Source organism: Neolamprologus multifasciatus, chromosome 6 (genome assembly GCF_963576455.1).
Source record: "Neolamprologus multifasciatus chromosome 6, fNeoMul1.2, whole genome shotgun sequence".
Lineage (NCBI taxonomy): Eukaryota > Metazoa > Chordata > Actinopteri > Cichliformes > Cichlidae > Neolamprologus > Neolamprologus multifasciatus.
This window is the reverse complement of record NC_140444.1, coordinates 27,106,692-27,121,928: the sequence shown is the minus strand read 5'-3', so window position 1 is coordinate 27,121,928 and position 15,237 is coordinate 27,106,692. Positions and strand designations below refer to the sequence as shown.

At 38.8% G+C, this 15,237-nt stretch overlaps 1 long non-coding RNA gene across 2 annotated transcripts; it reads left to right on the top strand.

Moving 5' to 3' along the window:
- The first annotated feature begins 3,923 nt into the window (after positions 1-3,923).
- Positions 3,924-4,935, top strand: LOC146517153 (uncharacterized). Of its 2 annotated transcripts, none has more exons than XR_014874366.1 (2): positions 3,924-4,236; positions 4,747-4,935. It is a non-coding gene; the product is annotated as an uncharacterized LOC146517153 (long non-coding RNA). The 2 variants fall into 2 exon arrangements; XR_014874367.1 differs by having other exon boundaries at positions 4,308-4,935.
- Positions 4,936-15,237: the final 10,302 nt, after the last annotated feature.

The window sequence follows — 15,237 nt, the reverse complement described above, 5'->3', positions numbered from 1 at the left end:
ACCCAGCAAAGATGTGACAAAATGGTACTGCCAGAAGAGCCTGTACTATATCTGTAGGTAAACATTCCCTAAAACTACAACTACCAAATATTTAAAAGTCTGTGAATGATCAGAAATGATCAGGTGCTGTCCCCTAATGGGGGGAGAGTTTAAAAAATCTTAATAAAAACAAAACAAAACAAAATCTTTTGTTTTTCTCTTCCTCTGTACTTTGCACTTTTTAGATGAAAAATAACTTCCACTCTTACTAAATTACCATGATTTTATGGTAATCTGTACAACTAAATACTGTGAAAAGTCTGGATAATACAGGAGAGTTGAGAGACCTGAGCTTTTAAAGAGTTTGTTTATCTTATCGCCCAGAACTGCCTACACAGCAGACCCACTTCTGCTAATATTACTTCAAAGCTTTTAGTGCTCATCATGTGGATACTTCATTTATGCTGAGAATAAAGAACCCACAACATTTAGGCTTCACTCAATAATAACAGTCCATCTTTATGAGGTTCCACTAGCAGGATTTATAACACTGATTGGATCCTAAACATACAAAAGACTAAAGTTGTATCCTCCTTTTCAGTATAACTCTAAAAAGTGTCATTAAAAATCTTGATATATTTAGATATGTTTTATACCAGAATCCCACTGGGCAGTAAATACCTCACATTAAACAGGCACAATGAGGGGTCATTCACATCAATAAACAAATGGAAATATCAGGAACTTTTAGGGGGCGTTTACAGGAAACTACTTTGGCTTGGATCGTCTGAACTCTGGAGCATTTTGTTCATTACATTTGGTTTATTGAGGCAGATGAAAATGATGACATAAAATTCAGGTGCACACCCAAAGACCAGACTCACGCTGCAAGCCTTTTTCCAACAGGAAGCACACACGTACACACAGCCATAAAAAGTAAACAGAGAGACAGTCTGTTTGTGTCGAAGGAAAAAAGCTCCATAAATTCACCTGATTTATCTTTTCATTATGCCGCCCTCATACTGTTTACCTTTTTTTCTGATCTGTGCGCCAGTAAAACCACTATGAAAGATATAAGCACAAGGAGATTACACAGTTTGATTCACCCTCAGAATAAACATTTCACAAACAACTGTTTGGATTTTTTTCCTCCATCATAGCATCAGTGGGGATTATCGGGAATTTTAGAGAAGTCGTGTTGTCAGACTATCCACTGATGTGTGTGACATCCAAAACGCTCATGTCATAATTGAATGACATGAGCAACAAATCTATTTTAGTCCTATGTAACTCAAACCCAGCTGGGTTGATGTTCCCAACTGGATGGATTATGGTCCAGCCTTCCTCAGATAAAGCCCTCATTTTTCCAGTTGCAGTTTCCCTCAGCTCTATATTCTCTATCAAGTACTATTAAGGGATATTAGCCAAACTAAAATTAATAAACACAATTCAAAATTTAAAAAAATGTAAATATAAGAAAAATGCAATGTTATGCAAATATCACGAACCTGTATTTTATTTGTAATGTAACATAGAAAACTTAAATAAATGTTTAAACTGAAAAAATAGAATAGAATAGAATTCAACTTTATTGTCATTGCACATGTCACAAGTACAAGGCAACGAAGTGCAGTTTGCATCCATCCAGAAGTGTTTTAGCAATAATATAGATATATTACAGAATATAGATCTATTATAGATGTGTTACAATGTACACGGTATGAAGGTATGTTATGAATATACTATAAGTATGTACAGGCTATAACTGTAGTGAGTGTACAAGCTATGTACAGGCCAAGAACAGTTATACATATGGTTATCAATATGAAACGTTATAGCAGATTATAGATATACAATTGCGAGTATTAATAAACAGTTGTAGAACTATAATTATTGTCTTGTACAGTATGATTGTCGAGTACATAAAAAAAACGGTAAATAGCAGATTCTGGAGAGACACTGAGCCTTGTGTTGTTCATGCGCTGCCACCTTGCTACCAAAATGTATGATTTTCAGAAAAAAGAAAGTGATGTTGAATTTAATGGCAGCAGCATGTGTCAAAGAAAGTTGGGTTAAGGGACCCAGGTTCCCTTATAGGGCCCGAGGAAGATGAGTTTAGATGTTCATATATGTCTTCTTCTTTGTAGGAGAGAGCTTTAACTTGTTGATGGCACACTGAACTTTTGTACTTGTACAATTACAATAACAGGTTTTTCTATTCTACTTCTTTCTTCTAGAACAGGGGAATTAATTTTTTTAATTGTTTTTAGTTATTATTATTGTCGTTGTTGCTGTTCTTGTTCTTGTTGGATATTATAAATTCCATAACTGGAGATGTAAAGATACTCAGTCTTTTTTTCTATGAACAACATCTACAGGCATCAGAAAAGCACAAAGCATGTGCTGATGTTTACTTATTTTTTAGAGAGCTGTGAGTCACCAACAGCAGTGTAGCGTAGAGCCTGTGTAACCTAAATAAGCTTGACATTAGCTTGTAATAATCCAGCTTTAGTGTTCTTAAATTTATCTGCCTGCATTTGCAACTTATTATGCACATTATAGCAGGTCTCTTTTGTTGCTAAATTGGGTGATCTTTTATAAAATTAGCTTGGGTTAAAACGTTAATTCATTTACTCGGGATATAAATCCATTTTTCTGCCATTTGAGTTCATTTTAAACAACAGCATAAGAGGCACATTAATTTTTTCCCCTCTCACTGACACATTGACCCTTTAGTGTCTAATCTTTATCTATTAAATGCTCTGTGGTTTTAACTCCAGCTACTCTATGGATTACTGCACACGACAGTGAATTATGCAGGAGCATGAAGCCATTGTGTTTGGCTACCAGGAGAGCTTGCCCCCTCTCTGTGACGCATTATAGATAGCTATGGAAATGAATGCAAGGACATGGAGCTACACCGAGAAGTCTTGCTGTCAGAGAAGTCTTACTCACAAACACAGTTTGAGGCCTGGATGAGAAAAGCTCTCTAATCTCAGCATCCGTTGCTCTCCACCATAATAACACTGTTTCCTCTCTCTTAGTCTCTACATTAATTTGAATTCCTCTCTTTGAAGACTTTTGTCGAGGAGCTCTGTAATTAAGGCAGAGGAATCAGTGCCATCCCTGACATGCTCTTATCTTTGTTGTTCAGATAAGTGACCAATAGTGAAATAAAACCTTGTTTGTGCTGTTGCCATTCCCAAAATATTGCAGAATCATGGTTCAGACAAATATCTATGAGAGAGTTCATTCTGACAACTAATTTTGATTTTTAGTTTGGACTAAAATGTCATTTAGTTTTAGTCGTAATTTAGGCATTAAAATTCTGATTTAGTCGACTAAATACCAGTTGGGTAAAATATAAAGTATAAAAGTTTGTTGTGTTTTTAGCGGTTAGAGTTGATCCACGCGGTTTACAAAGCAGCTTATTTTTCTTCACATCAAACGCTAAATGTGTCCATATGTCTGCTCTCCTCTGCGTCCCAGGTGCTGATGTTTTGTTGAGTTTTCATGAGAAACCGGGAGCTCCCACCGTGTTTGTCGGTGGTAGATCCAATTGTGCGCTCTAACATTACAGCACAAGGAAATAACCTCTGATGTCTTTCCACAACTTAATTAGTTCTGATGGATCTCAGCTCTCTAGAGTATTTTTATCTCTCTTTTATTCGTTGGCGAAAGCGTCAGTACATTTCATCATAGTTTTTGTCCTTGTGTGTTAGTTTCTATTTAGCGATTTTCATCGGAAAAAAATGGTCGTTGTTAAAAACAATGACAAAAATTATTACTCAGTGAAATTAAAACTGCTATAAAAGCTGCACACTAAGTAAAGTTATATGTTGCGTGTCTTTTTTTTTTAACTCCAAAAATAAGCAAATATAGAATTGAGGTCTTCCGCAACTTTGCTTTGTTGCTATTGTTCCCAATTGCTTCCACTTTTTTATAATATCACTGTGGCAGGATGAATGTTATTCTTTGGTTCCACCCACTTTCAGCCTGGCGCATTAGGGGGCGCTAGTATAAATAGTGGCCCTGTGAGCATTCCTGGATCGCTTACCTGTGATCTCCTTTGTGGTCACCTGACTTCCCCTTGGTGTTGCAGAGATCATTCTGAAGCCTCCATCGCGGCTGGTAGGTGTTTACCCATCGTAGTGTGTGCATTACCTTACTTGATGGTAAACGGATATTGTTTTTAGGGCATAGCTGTGGAAGCCTCCTATGAGCCCCTGCTCATGTTTCATGACGCGGGGTTACTCGGTACGTAATTCAATTTCGTCTTGATCCTTGCCTTTTATTGTTTGTTTTATAGTAATTATTATGCTTTGCAGGAAGTGTGGGCCTTGGTTTTACGCAACGCCACACTAACTGAAGTGCTGCTGCTTTGCTTTGCTTGGCTTTTACCGTCTGTTCCCGTTGTGAAGTTTCTTTTCCTGCTGCTGTCCGCTTTTTAACGTGGACGTCGGCGTGGACAGCGGCCATATGCACGCCGGTTATGGGAGTCAGCTGGCGTACATATTGATGAGCGTATGATTAATTTATAGTCGGGCAGACGGCTAGTTGGAGTAATACGGCGATCCCGTTTGCTCCAGATTTTGAAGTTTTATCCAGATTGTATGTTTTTCTGTTTTGATTTGTAGTTTGGATTTTTGTTACACCACTGGTGGGAGGCCCTTTTTATAGCTGCAGATCACCAGTGTGGTCCTGCAGTAGGGTTATCCCCCAGCGCTACATTAATTTTGTTATCTATTAAAATTTTCTTTTATTCAGATGCGGAGTGCCGACGTGGAGGAGACCAGGGTGCCTTGGTGGTGGGATCCCTTGAGTGTACACACCTGCCTTGTTTAGTTTATTAGTGTGAGTGTGTGATTTTTGTGTTGCACTTGTGTCTTGGTGTGTTTTCTTTGAGTTTGTGCGTGGCATCCCTGCCCCTCCACTGGTAAGCCTCAGCGCTGAATATATTTTTAAGCATATTTGTACGTGGATTTTTATGATTGTGTTTTTATACGGTGTTTTAGATAATTGTTAATAAATTGTCAATTTGTTTTAACATTGAACCTCGTCTCTGTACTGAGTATAACAAACCTAACTGCCTTCGTGGTGATTAGTGTTACTGATTATTCTCTGGGTGAAATTCCCAGAGTGGCGTTGTCTTTTAAAACTGAAGAGTATTTACTTTATTCTCACCTCGTGCTGCCACATCACTAACAGCTGACTGTGGAATTATTGAGTAGCGAGGAAATTTCACGACTGGACTTGTTGCACAGGTGGCATCCTATCACAGTGCCACGCTGGAATTCACTGAGCTCCTTTCTTTTACAAATAATTGTAGAAGCAGTCTGCACGTCTAGATAAAGTGACTGGAACACCTGAATTCAATGATTTGAATGGGTGACTGAATACTTCTGGCAGCATATGTTCGCATAGAGCTGGAGAATTGTGAAACTGCAAAAATCACCCTGAATCTTCAATTTAAGAAACTCTCATATATTTTTATTTGTGAACTTTGTGACTTTCATTCCTGTTGCAAAGATATAAATACTAAATAAGAAGATGAGGACAAATTAAGGCAAAGCAATAAAGAAGACAAAGAATAATGTTTTTGGCCTCAAGTAGTTCCACTTTGCTCTGCCCTCTGCCTTTCTTCAGAGTCTCCAGCTGTGATGTGCGCTGTAAAGAATTATGTTAGTGTAAGTGTTCCCCAACACCTCCCCCCCCACCCCCGCTGCAGGCAGAGAAGCACAGATCTGTAGCCGTGCTAGTCCAGAGGAGCTCGCCCCTGATGCCTACTTAATATTTGACCCTGAGGAATGGCACCTTGGGGATTCTGAACTAGGGGAAAAGAGCTGCTTTTTAGTTGAGCGGTTTGTGAGAAGGAGATCAGAGGACACCTGAGCGTGTTGACACCTTTATTTCTCTCTAGGAGGAGATGGAAAAAGCGCATTAAAATTCAGCCCCCGCCTTTCCAGGTCAGCTGTAAGCAGAAAAGGTATAGAATGTGCTGCTTTGCTTTTATGCAGCATCCACTGCCCATGCATGTTGGTGAATGGACAGCAGCAGGAAACAGCTTTCCTGAAATGACTGCAGGCTACAGAAAGCAACCTGCGACACTTTGGTAGCAGGATCAAACGGTAGCTTGTTAAGGTTTATTTTAACAGTGATTTACTGACTCTATGCAGAACAAGAACAAATAAATCATTTTAACTCAAATAAGGTAACTGGCGCACAAGATACCCAGATGGTAAATATAATGTTTATATATCAGATAGCAGATAAAGATTGTTTGGAGACTGTTTCCTCATTCCTGAATAACCACACGTTTTTGTTTTTTTTTTTGTTTTTTTACTCAGTTAAAATCTAAGGTCAAAGCTTCGTAATCTGATCCATTTTCCAACTAGAACATAATACAATCAAGATGGGACAATATCAAATTCTGGATTAATTTGGTGTCAAAGTCTTGTAAATCTTTTAACTACAGAAATTTCATTTCCCATTTCAACAAATATTTTATCAATTTTCTTCATTTGCTGTGAGATTACATCATGGATCTTGTTCACATTGCCTTAATCAACATGATAATAATTCTAAACTGCCCACTGGTGTGAGTGTGAATTATTTTCTGTCTCTCTGTGTTAGCTTTGCATTATATTGGTGACCTATCCAGGGTGCACCCTTCCTCTCGCCCTATGGTAGCTCAGATATGCTGCAGTCCAACCACAACCCTGACCAGGGGAAATGGAAGAGGATGGATGGATGTGTGGATCTTTATCCATTTAACTACTGATTGCACCTGAGAATCCAAAATTACTGAACTGTTGTTCTTTCCATGATTTTACTTAGGACAAGTAGGTAACCTATTGGATGACCATTAGATCCACAAATTTAATTTTTCCACAGAGGAACTACTTTGGTAGCTTTCCATGATAGTGCATATATGCCTTCAACAAAGCTCTGATTAATAATAATAATAGGAGGAGAAATTAAATTCAAGCAAAACTTTTAAGCTAAATTTATCCGTTGTACACGGTTTGATAATTTCATGTGTCAGAACGTGGTTCTTTAGCCCGAGAAATGGTCAAGATTAACATGGTACCTTTAATTTACTATATTGTAAATTTGCTCACTTAAGACTTTCATATAAAAAATAATTTCTTTTACATCAAAGTGTTTTTTTTCTTTCATCCAAGAATGGCATGAAGTAATTCCATTTGTTTTATCTTACTGTTTATTTTATTCTACTGTATATAGTATTTTATTCTTATGGTATTCTAATTTTTGCTACATAACTTTTGCACTGTCCACTTCCTGCTGTGACAAAACAAATTTCCCACGTGTGGGACTAATAAAGCTTATCTTATCTTATCTTATCTGGGGCGATTGTGGCTCAAGAGTTGGGAGTTTGCCTTGTAATCGGAAGGTTGCCGGTTCGAGCCCCGGCTTGGACAGTCTCGGTTGTTGTGTCCTTGGGCAAGACACTTCACCCGTTGCCTACTGGTGGTGGTCAGAGGGCCCGGTGGCGCCAGTGTCTGGCAACCTCGCCTCTGTCAGTGCGCCCCAGGGTGGCTGTGGCTACAGTGTAGCTTGCCATCACCAGTGTGTGTGTGTGAATGGGTGGATGACTGGATGTGTAAAGCGCTTTGGGGTCCTTAGGGACTAGTAAAGCTATATAAATACAGGCCATTTATCTTATCTTGTTAGACCAAAATGTAAGACTGCCATCTGATGTGCGTTTTCTGATTAGCCCACCACATTTTAACTAACAAACAAAGACGACTGATGTCACATATTACACAAAACTATAAAGCCAGGAAAAAGTACATCTTTCAGAAAATGTTTTGAAATTGTGGTGCACAGTTCAGAATAAATGTTTTTCAAAAACCATTGCGTCTTTTTAGTAAATGTTTATTTCCAAAAGAAATTTCTAGAAGTTCAGAACAGTAAAATTCCTGCTTTTTAGAATTAATTAGAAGATAACTCTTACGTAGTTAAACTAAAATACTCTTTGAGAGTTAATATATAAACTCTTAACACCAAGTGTTAAATTATCAACTCCAGAGAGATTTGGTGTTTAACACTAAATCAGAGTTAACATACCAACTCTCCAAAAAGAGTTAAATTAACACTCTCTGGTGTGGACCCATATAGACACTTTAAAAGTGTTGAAATCAAATCTGACAGTGTTAATTTGGACATGCTGGATTTGCTGTGTACATGTTTACCTTAACCAGAATGATATCATGGCTAGACATACAGTACTGCTCTTCCTTTGTAAAGCAGCGCATTACATTTTGACAGAAGGGTTTAAAATCGCAGTCTGTGCTCTTCATAAATACAACCAATCACTGGCATTTCTGCCGCCTGAGCAAACATGCATAAGCAGCAGATAACACAAAGAATTTGGTTAAAATTAGCAGAGAAACTTTGCCAGGGAAAAATCCCAACAGAGTGCAGCAGAAACAGAAATGCTGCTGCCAAACATTTGTGTCTGTGATCACTTGGACTAGAACCTCATTGAACACAGTTCCTCTTTTTTATTTTTTTTTTCCAAAACAGCTGCCGTAAAACCACCAGTCCAAGGGAAGACAAATAAGGGCTTTGCCATCTTCCCAGAGTTTAGTCCAGTGGGTGGTGCAGTACACGGTACAAAGCAACTGAAGGCTAATGATGTGAAAAGCTGTATTATTAACCTGCGATTATGGTGCTAATCTTGGGCAGGCTAAACAGGCTAAGTTGTTTACAGGTGTATAGAAGCAGTGTGTATGAATGTATTGCTTTAACTGTTTAGGAAGCCATTCTACTATTTTTAGAGGTTTAAAATAATTTGGACAAATTACGATATTCTTAAATACTTTTAATAATTGGGGAAAAAATCCTTTGCAGTCATTGAGTGCCTGAAGTGTAGAACCTGGAGATGCACTGCTATGCCTTTACTGCAGCCACCTACACTCACTGCTTGTTTATGGGTCTTTCTGCATTTTGTTTTGTAAATTAGAAAGGCATGCTCTATTGGGTTGAGATCAGGTGACTGGCTTATGCATTGAAGAATATCTCTCTTTTTTTGCTTTGAGAAACTCTTGGGTTGTTTTTCCAGCATGTTTTGAGCTATTATCCATTTACACTGTGAAGCGCCGTCTGATCTGATCAGCTTAGCAGCATTTAGCTGAAGAGCAGAGAGTGTAGCCCTGAACACTTCAGAATTCATCCTTCTATTTCTTCTGCTTCAGCAGTCACATCATCAATGAACATCAGTGACCCAGTTCCACAGGTATCCATACATGACTGTGTCATAACAAGGCCTCCACCATGTTTAACAGATGAGTTGGTATGATTTTGATCCTGAACTGTTCCTTTTCTTCTCCATAGTTTTCTCTGCTTATCGTTCTTGTACAAGATTATTTTGGTTTATTTGCCCAAAGACTCTGGACTAGTTTTAAACCCTCTGTATTTCTATTCATGAAAATGTCTTCCAGTACATTCATTTTTTTAAAGAATGATGTCAATTATTGATGTCGCCATTCCTAACGTTTTGCTTTCGCTCAGATATGTTTATTTTTATTTTTTTTATTTCATCTTGGTAATATGTTATCTAAACAGAGAGAGAACAGATCACACTTGGCCGTAAGACAGCTTGTTATCAGTGGCTATAATTTGTAAACCATTGATTTAATGCTTTTGTTCAACCTTTTGGGTGAATTAAATTATGCACTTCAAATGCATCTTCATAGTTTTATTTAAATCCACTGCAGTGGTGCACAGAGGCAAAGTTCCAAAATTGTGTCGCTGTCCAAATATTTGACCTTATTGTATATACTGTTAGTAGATACTAACAATAAACCGGGTTGAAGTTATAAATTTCAAGGTCAGCCGTGTGTTTCAAATCGCTGTAAGACAAAAAAAATTCAGGCTTCAGACAGACCACACGAGCTAAAATTTCAAAACATTCTTTCACATATTTTGGAGTGTTTTCTTTTACTTTTAAAAATGTAAAAGCATGTGGCTCGTAGCACTTCTGGTACTGAACTATCAGGATGTCCATTCTTCTTATTTTAGAGAACAAAACCCAATAAAACTTTCTTCATATAAAGAAAAAAACTCAGCAAGCTGTTTAGCAATCATGGACTGCCACACAAAGCCGAGGGCAGAGTGGGCACAGTTTAATGTCCTGCCAGGGCACAACCTTTGTCTTTGTTGATTTGTCTTAGAGCGCTGACGCAGCACACTCCAGTGAGTTTGACCTTACTTACACACTGACTTCTAGATAGAGAAAATGAAATACCTGTTTAGCATTGCGCTTTACATTGTCAAACTCTCAGTGGAAACTCTCGGGAGTATCAGCTCTTTAACATTGTGCCACCCCCTTTTTAAAGAGACAGAAAGTAATTGGACAATTGACTCAAAGGCTATTTAATGGGCAGCTGTGGGCAATTCCTTCATTATATCATTATCAATTAAGCAGAAAAAAAGTCCTGGAGTTGATTTGAGGTGTAGCACTTGCATTTGAAAGATTTTACTGTGAACACACAACATGCGGTCAAAGGAGCTCTCCATGTAGGTGAAACAAGCCATCCTTAAGGTGTAAAAACAGAAGAAAAAAAAACATCCAAGAAATTACTTCACTGGTAGGAGTGGCAAAATTTACAGTTTGGTACATCCTGAGAAAGAAAGGAAGAAAGCACTGGTGAACTCAGCAACAGAAAAAGACCAGGATGTCCACAGAAGACAACAGTGGTTGATGATCACAGAATCATTTCCATTATGAAGAGAAACCCCTTCACAACAGCCAACCAAGTGAACAACACTCAGACGTATTGATATCCAAGTCTACATAAAGAGAAGACTGCATGAAAGTAAAACACAGGGTTCACTGCAAGGAGCAAGCCACTTAGGCTACGTTCACACTGCAGGTCTTAATGCTCAATTCCGATTTTTTGATCAAATCTGATTTTTTTGTCTTCTTGTTCACACTACAAATAAAATGCAACAGAAAAGGCGCTCTAGTGTGAACCTTCAAAGCGGCAGCAATGCGCAAAAGAAGACGTCACACACAACGCGCTCTGTTTAGACCCAAAGCAAACAGTATTGTTTGACTGATGGCCCTTAATATAAAGACTTCGGACTTTACGTTTCCCAATTTTTGCTTTAAGTTATTTTGTTATTTACATAATAATGTAAATAAACTAATAATGATCCTTATTGCTGTTTTAGAGAGGAGCGGTGCTTCAAAGGATAGTTGCAGATTTCTGTCAGAATCTGCAGATTATACAGTACAAATAAAATGTTCACGTTTCTCCAACGTTGTCTTCCCAACAGTTTCACTAACATCTACACTGGATGGCCAGGAAGTGTTTGCGATGTCTTCATGGGCGCTTCTCCGGCGCTGATAATTGGCGTCTGTCTTGTGTCAGTGACGTAAAAGACGGATTTAATGCGACATGACCGTTCAAACAGCAGTCGCTTTCTAAAACATCGGATATGTATCGGATTCAGTACCACATAAGAAAGTGACCCAGATCGGATATGAAAATATCGGATATGTGCCGTTCACACTGTCATAGCATGATCGGATATGGGTCGCATAGGGTAAAAAAAAATCGGATTTGATGCGCTTTCGCCTGCAGTGTGAACGTAGCCTTATAAGCTTTAGGCTCATTCGTTTTCAGTCCAGTCCATGTTCCTGACCATTTTTCAGAAAAATGCTTTTTTTTAACCTGTGAATGATTTGACCATTGAAAAGTACATAACTCAATTGTACAAATGCCTTATATGCTGTATTTCCATTTATGTTTGCACATTTCAATAAACCTCTACACCTATTGTCCATTTTCCTCGGAAAATATAAAGGAACAAGGGTTGGCTCAAGACTTTTGCATAGCATTACATGTCTGTCTGTATGGGTTTCTGTCTGTCAGTTATAATTATGGTTCAGGTTGAAGTGCAGGTCTTTCATGACATGGAAGGTCAGTGGCTCAAACCACTTTCTTGTATCCTCATTGAAGTGTCCGTGCACAAGATACCAGACTGTCTTTGGTGCATCTACTGGTGTGTTTTCTCTTTTTAAAGATTTTACATCCCTGCTGGCTGAATGTTGGGGGAGCTAGACTGTGTGTAAAATGATGTTTTGCACTAGCAAAAGCACAAAAACACTCACAGATGCCCTATAGCTGATAGTAATACCTGAGGTGTGATGTATAAGTTATTTTTCTTGATTTCCTACAGTTGCTGTAATATCTCGCTCCACTACAGGTTTGGCCAAGGACATCTCCTAATCTTTTTTTCCTCGCACTCTCTCTTTGTGGAACAACTGTGCTAAATTCAACCAATTTTCCCTCAATAAACAGCATAAGACAGATGGAGTGCTTTCATCCAGTCAGCAAATCATGTTGGGTAAGATTGATGTTCTCTCGCCTTCTTTCTCTCACACGAGCACGCACTCCCACTCCCTTAGATCACTGTATGTGTGTCTCTGTGTTTATGTGGTCAGCAGCAGATGCTTTAAATTGGCAATCCTGTGAGAGCTGTGCCACTCCAGTCCACTGCTTTCCTCTAATCATCACATTGTTGACACCCAAAAACAAATATTGACACGGTGCAAAATAGTCCGTCATCTCTTTGTATTTTGTAGCCATAAATTATGCAGCTTTTACTGAGGATCATGTAATGACTGGTAAGAAAATTGATCAGGGCTTTAGGCTTCAGAAATTTGAGTAAAACTAATGTTTGACAGAAAATATCACAACACTGAAGTTACAATAAAATTAAGGACTCTTCCGCTTGACAAAAGAGGCAGTCAAGCTTAGCATACAAAGCAAACACTTCTTTCAATATTTCGAAATTAGGCATATGTCTGGGGGATTTCATACGTGATTCCCAAAGATGCTTGACTGTATACTCTAAGTAATTGGTTTGAAATCCTTCTTGTTCCATTGTATTTTTTGTGACAGCTTGTCAATGATCCCCGAAGCTTCCTTCTTTAACAGCAGACATTTATAAGCCACAGAGCAGGTTTGGTCGCAAATTCAGCTGAGGTCGAAAATCATCCACTGTCATTTGTGTTCTGGCGGTATTTTTCTGCTGGATATAAGACTTAATGGTCCGCTGAGCGTTTTAGACACTCTGGAAGATCTAGCAGAAAAGGGAGCCCGAGAGAAAAAGAGCAGCCGTCTTACAGTGAGACAAGTGTCTACATAAAACATGGCTGCCATTTCTTCCTTTGATCTAAACATGGCTCAGAGTGTGGATTATTAAAGAGGAGGATCTGTTGTCAGAATCAACTCGCTTCTCTGTAAGAACACACACACACACACACAAAATGTAGTGATAAATTGTCTCCCACTACGCTGAAAAAGGCCAGCTCAGTCAAAAAATATATATATAATCAAATCAGCAATTTTCAGAGCAAAACTCTGATGCAGTAAAGATTACTCACAGGTCAACAGATGGTAGGAAACTGATGATAAGAGGTTAAATAGGACACAAGGGCATGGCTTAAAAGAAATGTATGTAAATATTTGCAGTAGTATTATTAATGCGGATTTAAACGTGCATGTCAAAAATTAAATACGAGCAACAAGCAGCCACCACATATAAATTACTTCAGCTGTATGTGAGAGGTACAGCTCGAGGGAATCCTGCAGGTCCCAAATACTACAGTGTGTGAAGCAAAATCTTGCTATGTATTATTTAGCAGGATACCATTAGGAAATCACTCACTTGCAAATATAAATACACCGAAGCAGCCATAAGAATCCTACGATTTAAAACAGAATAAGAGCTGTCTCTTTCCCTGAGGGAGACAATTAGCAGAAGCACAATCCTCTGTTTCATCTCAGAAGAATCTCCGCTTAATCTCTCAGTATTTTCAGCCAGTTCCTGTGCACTGGCTTAATTCACATTCTGAGCACAGCAGATCCATTGCTGGCTGGCTTTCTTGTGAAAACTTCAATATGGATCTGGGTTCTTTTGACTGACTTTGTACTCTGGAAGGTCACCTGCAGGTTGAAACCAACAGTGTTCGGAAAAGAAAACCCCAGTTAACTTACATCCATTAGTACATGGCTTTATTCAAAAGTAAGATCCCTGTGGGAGATCCAGCATGGGGCCACTTATAAGTTGACAGTTGAAAAAAAACAGTCTGCTTCTCGATTTTTGGGTCTCGCAGTGCTGTTTTGTTTTAAGTAGCTATTTTGTCGTTTCAATGAACTAAATGAAAGTGCATTCCCTCCATGTCACCTCGTGGAGAATAGGAGTCTGGGTCTAAAAAACACTGAGCATCAGGTGCACAGAGATTAAAGTTAAAGTCCCAACTAACCCCCAAAAGCCCCAAATATCCATCCAGTTTAACGTTTTTGTTTGTCGGGGGTGGGGGGGGGGGGGGGGGTTGTTTTTGTTTTTTGAACTGTGATCTTAAGCAGACATTTATAAGCCTTTGGATTTTGAGGTCAGCCTTCAAAACCTCCCATAATCCAATGCAACATCACCACTTACTTGTATCTGACAGGCCTCTACAAATTTCGATGACCCCTGCAGGCTTTGCATGGAATTGGGCCCTGATTTGGGGTAATCTTTGAGCAGAAGAGCCAATACTTCTTTGATCTGAAAATCTTAAGGGAATGATTGCCAATAGTGAGTGGAGATGCTTGCCAACACAGCACAAATGGTAAAGTTTCAAAAAAGAGAGAGAGAGCACTGTGAAACAGTGCAGATGATGCTGGTGTCACGCTGGGGGAAAAGAACCAGTGCTCAATTCCCCCAAGCTTAGAAGAAACAGATAAAGCCAGTGAAAAGGCTTTATGTCAGACTCTATTAATCCATGGCTGCGCTTAAGAGTTGGCTGTTAAATCATCTGTGAGTGTGCAGTAAGGTAGCTTAGTGCTGATGTTGCACCTCATTCCACAGATGGGAAAACACTGAACCACCATAAGTGAGGCTTCACTTCCCAATTTAAGACTCAGAAACTACTGAATCCTCCAACTTCAGCAACTACTGTACTGGCAGTCTCAGCCACAGTGCTACAGTTTCCCAAAAGAGTATGTGTATGTGACATAGTGGAGCAGGTAACACGACGGGTGTTTAAATGTTATGATTAGTGTGTCGTCAGATATAGATGATAAAGGAACTGTAGCCTGCATACTTTGTCTTGCTATGCAAGATGCATACAAACATACATGCAGGTTTAAAAATAAAGCTCAGATTAGAAGTCTGTTGCTGGTCTTCATTTCATTAGCATTGTGACTGTGGATGCAAGCGCTTTCAGTTTGTCTA